The sequence below is a fragment of the Hydra vulgaris genome, chromosome 09 (genome assembly GCF_038396675.1).
Source record: "Hydra vulgaris chromosome 09, alternate assembly HydraT2T_AEP".
NCBI classification, from domain to species: domain Eukaryota; kingdom Metazoa; phylum Cnidaria; class Hydrozoa; order Anthoathecata; family Hydridae; genus Hydra; species Hydra vulgaris.
In genome coordinates this window covers 52580415-52586138 of record NC_088928.1, presented here as the reverse complement: position 1 = coordinate 52586138, position 5724 = coordinate 52580415, and positions in this window count along the sequence as shown.

Sequence of the window (5724 nt, the reverse complement as noted above, 5' to 3'; positions counted from 1 at the left end):
CCTTTTGATTTTTTTGAACATGTCGGATCCAAAAATTTTCAATTAGGTTGGGTGGGGGGGGAGGCTGGATGTTGAAATATTTTTGTATCACCCTTGCGTCTAAAAAAAAAATAAGGTCCTCTGCTTTTATGTTTATTTAGGACTTTAAAAAAGGGGAAAAAATTTTTTTTTAACTGAACATGTTATACTTCATGTCATACCTTGGCAGAAAAATGCTATTTTTAAGTCTGTATGCTTTCAAGAAAATTTGTAATTTGAAATAAACACCGAGTAGTTTTCTAGAGAGTTTTTAAGCTAGGCCCCTGTGAAATTTATTCATCAAATTCAATCCCGAATATAATCACCTACATATTCACAAATCGAATCAAATGTCGCACTTATAAAAACGAGTTTTTTTCTTATTTTAACTATTTTCAAAAACATATCAGTCTAACTGCGTAAAAACAGTAATATTTTTTTCATACTTTTTTTAGTATTCTATTAAGCAAAGTTTGACTAAAATCAGGAGGTTATAAAATATACATGGTCATAACATTCGAACATTAAAACGCAATTAGAAGACAGTTAAACTAAATATTTTATTAAATCAAAAATAAACCTACACATCAAAAATAAACCTACAGGCTCATCTCGTGAGCTCATCTATGATCTAATTTCAGAGCTCATCCTCTTCCCAAGCGTGAGCTTGGGTAAATTCGTTCCAAGGCCACAATTTTTTGCAAACATTCTAATTTGATCAAAGTATGAACATACTTAAGTTTGTTTCAAAAAATATGTTTTTTAAAAGTCTTTTGAATTTTTGAAAAGGTCTTTTGTGGACCAAATGCCACTGAGCATGTTACAGAAAAGTAAAGTTGTCATAGATTTTTGTACATCTAAAGTGGTTTTGCATGTTTTACTTCAAAATATGAATCAAGAACCGCGCCGTTATGTGTAAAACTGTCGCCGTTATATGTAGAAAACTAGAAATTAAATATAGTTTACCTAATTAAAAGTCAGTTTATAAAATAATGTTTTTCTTATTTAATTGTTATCTTATCTATATGAAATAGATTTACATAGCGTAAAATGATAGTTGTATATTTTTATACAGTTTAAAAAATTCTTTGCAACATTTTGTAAAAACATTACTTATTTACAATGGAACGTTATAACTAAAATTGAATTTTTGTCAGAGTTGTTAACCGGAAGATTTCGTACAATTCCGGAAAAATAAAATTCTTTCGGATTGATAGGAATTTTTTTTTTCTAACCAAATTTTATGAAACAAAAAAAACCGTCGATGTTCATTTCGCAAATGCTACTTACGAAATGTAGCCTTTCGCAAGTTGAATTACGAAACAAACCTATTTTGCTACATACGAAATTAGCGCTTACGGAAGTCGCACTTGCAAAACGATGTTTTGAAGTCTATAAAAAAATTTTGTTGGTCAAACGGATATAATTGTAAAAAAAAATTTTATATACCAAATGTTTCTAATAAAGTTTTATTTTCAGTATTAGCAAGTTTCATACGGGAAGGTCTGGGTACTAATAATTAAGCTGTAGGGACAAAAAATTTTATTGCGTTTGTTTACATTTATAGCAGTTTAAAGTGAAGCAAAATATAGCTAATATAAATATAAACTAATTTACTATTACTGTTATAAATGGAATTAAATATTAATGTAGTTAACATTTCAACTGCATCAAGAAAGATTTGTGTTAAATGGCTTGTTAACCACGGACTGGGTGTCACAGGCTCTGTTATAGAATTGCAAGGCAGAATTTTGAAGTTCTTACCATATCCAAAACTAGTTAAGAAACTTTATCTGAAAGCAAAAAAAAACTACTTATTCAAAACAAGCTTATATGTAAACGAGATACCACACATGTCTCAAAATTGGACTGGAAGTGAAAACCTCTACCCTTGTGTAAACTCTGAACTTTTTAAAAAATACATACTCAATAAAAGAGAGGGACATTTGGACAACAGCAAAAAGCATACCAAATGTTAACTAGCAGAAAAATTATATCAGTTAAAATACATTCAGATAACAATATAGTATATGTAAGAGCTTTCATAAGAAAATCTTATAGCCATGATGCACGCCCTGCTTATTTACTTTTTGTAGGAGGGACACCTCATAAAGATTATAGTGAATGCCCCGTTGGTCTTAGTGGGCTTTGTTGTCATGTTTTAGCTATCCTTCTTTACTTAAAGCATTATGATGATACAAAGACAACGTGCACACAAGTGATACAGAAATGGCATAAAAGATCAAAAAAAGGTTCTATTCTAATGGTCCCACTATCACATATTAAAGTAAAATCAGCAAGAAACAAAAGCACAATTGAAAACTTAAAAATTACTCCAGCAGATCCAGAAAGTTCATCTTTTCTGGATCTGCTGGAGTAATTTTTAATAAAGAGGTGTTTTAAAAATGAAGCAAAAAATTAAGAAAGGGTTGAAAAAGGAACCCAATTTTGAAAGACACGTATATTATACTCTTTGTTCAATAGATCTTGGATATGAATCTTCACTAATGGGGCACTTAAGATTTTGATATGACCCTGAAAGTTTTAAATCCCAATTCAATAAGTTAAGTTCTATAAATGCAAAAAGTCGTACTTAAAATAAACAAGCAGTAAACTCACAAAAATGTCAAGATAATTATAGTGAAATACCAACAATATTGCAAATACTAAATCAAAATAAAGTAAACACAGAGGTATCGTAGTTTCGCCTGAACAAGTTTTTGTTTTAGAAAAAATTAATAAACAACTTTTAAATGAGGATCCTGTTATTTGCATTGATTTGACAAATCTGATACCATCACAAGGACAATACACAAATCTTATTAATGTCAAACAAAATACACAGGAGTGGATGGACACAAGAAAAGGGAAAAATAACGGGGAGTCGATTACCAGCGTTGCTAGGAATATATGGACAGGAAAAATTTACAAATTATTGGAAGTTAGTTAAGGAAGGATTAAATGAAAATGATATTTATAACACACAAAACATAAAAAATTTTGAGTCTGGTCATAATTATGAATTTATTGCACTTCAGCACTTTGCAAAGATGTCAAAATGTTCTCCTGAAATGAAGATTAAGAATTGACCAATCGCGTACGCATCCTATGAATCTCTCTACATGAATACGGGTAGAAGCTATATTAAAATTATCAGTTACATCAGCTTGTGGGAACTGATGGCTTGATTTTTGAGATGGTCGATTCAGATATATTCCTTTTGAAGCGCATAAATCTTGAATTGAAAACCCTCTATCTGCCATAACTTCGTGTTCTTTCTCAACTAGTTCTAAAATATGAGATTGTTCTGTTAATTCATTATCTGTGATCGAACCAGGGTATATGTTTCCAAAAAGCAATCCTGACCCATGTGGAGAGTTTTTATACACTTGAAAACATTAAAGTGTTAAGATCATAATTGGTTGGTTTTTGAAACTTAAATTTTGAAATACAACAATATCGGTTTCACCATGGCCAGTTTTTTTAAAAACAGAAGACATCATCAGGGAAATATAAGTGCTTTTGACTTTTAAATTTATCTCTGAAAATATTGTGTCTAGAAATACAACCCATCCAGTGAAAACACGATACATGGTGCTTTTAGAAACGCCAGCCATAAATCCAATAACACCAAGATAAAGTGCATGTCTGCACAATGTTAAAACTGAAAACAATTCGGTTTTCTTTTCAAGGAATCTGGTTCCTATACCTTTGCAATCCGAATATTCAATTAAGTGGCAGTATGGTGCTACACAATTATAAAGGAGTTGAAATTGCAGGACAGTTAAACCACATAAATATTTAAACTGCTTTGGTTTGTCTTTAAGTTTGGAATATTTAAACATTCTTTTTTCAAATTTGTCTAGTTCTTTTTTTTAAATTTGATTTCTTACAGATAAAAATAAATATTTTTTATGTAACATATCATTCTTTACTTTGTTTATTTTTTTTTCTTTTTTAAGCTGTTTTATATAATTGTTTGCATTGTTTATTTTTTCTAGAGGAATTTTGTTAGCATCTGCTTCTTTTTTTAATTTGGAAAATAACTGTTGTTTTGTTGGTTTAAGTAATGATAAAGGAGATTTTGTAACATAAGAAGGTCGGTTTGTTGGTTTTTTACGAATAGGACAAGGTTTAGACAAGGATATCATCATACTAAGCTTACGTTTTAACCCTTTCAAATGTTTTTTATCAGCTTCAGTCGTTTTTCTTGATTTAATTAATTTGGCCAGAGCATTTGCGTATTTTCGTTCCATTATAGCAATTTGGCTTGGTGGTGCAGCTATGTCTGGAATATCAGTGCATAACTCTCTTATTCCAGATGAAAAATGTTCACAACAAATATGCCCACTTCCGAAATTCATTCCCTTTGTATTTAAAACTCGGATATATTCTTTCTGAATAGAAACATCTTTGGGAAGCTTGTAAAACTTTATACGTTCTCTGTTAGTAGTTTTGGTTCTAAAGTTGTTAAAACATAATGCTGCGCCACAAAACCAGTTAACCATTTCTTTTAAGTGATACAATCAATATAATTTGATATTTAATAATGTTTAATATCTTTTTATTAAAATAAATAATAATTACATATCGCTAACTTATTTTATTAGCATATTAAAAAAAAAATATTTGTTTTGATTTTTATATATATTTTTGACTCGATTGTATCAAGTACTACGCTATTTTTAGTAGTTTAATCGAGAAAAAAACTGAATATCGCTTAATCTAGAAACATTATCTGATTGGCTAGAATTTTGTCCCTACAGGCAATATTCGCTTAGTTAAACCGCGTCGTATGAAACTTGGTAATTGCAACATTTGAACATTTTAAGGTTTTATTTTTTTAATAAAAAACCAAATTTTTTTCGAAACGAAACTCTTTCGCGAAAACAGTTCTTAACGGAAAAAACTTTCGAAATGCGGCATAATAATTATATTTAATTACGTTTTATGAATCAAATACGTTTTATGAATTAATTACGTTTTATGAATCAAATGCGCTTTCGCTTTTATTACCTCAAAAACAACATGTAAATTTAAAAAAATTTCAAAGACATCCTTTACAATAATTTTTTCTAAAATGTTTTCATTAACAAAATAAAATAAAATTCAGGGTGGGAAAGTAGGAAGGGCATTTGTTGCCGTTCGTACCGTTGGCCCTGGAAAATGCTTTGATTTTAAACATCCAACCGTTATAGGGACTATACAACCGCTGAAAGTTTTAAAGCTCTAGCTATTTTGGAGAGCATTAAAAAATTAGTTGCAAGATTTTGTAGCAAAAAAACGGGCACGTATAATACAACCATTCCCTGGGCCTTTGCCTCCGGAAAAAATATTAACATAGAAGCTCACTAGGACTATGCAAGAGCTGAAAGATTCAGAGCTGTAGCTAGTCTGAAAGGAAGTGAAAAATTATTTACAAGATTCAGTAAGATCTGACAATGGCCAAACAAAAATTAAAGTTCAATTAAACTTTGTAATGGAACCAAATATTTTACTAAGTTTTTATATATGAGAATATATATAGTAAACCTTCATTTCAGCTAAGCCAAAGACAATAACCAACCGAAAGTTTGAAGGTAACCAAAGTTGGTACTTGATAAATATAAATATCTATATAAACACTGGCATAGAGACATGTTGCGGAGGGAGCGTTGCCCTTTTCCCTCAAAACTAACTCAAAGTTTCAGTTTTTTCTATTTAAAT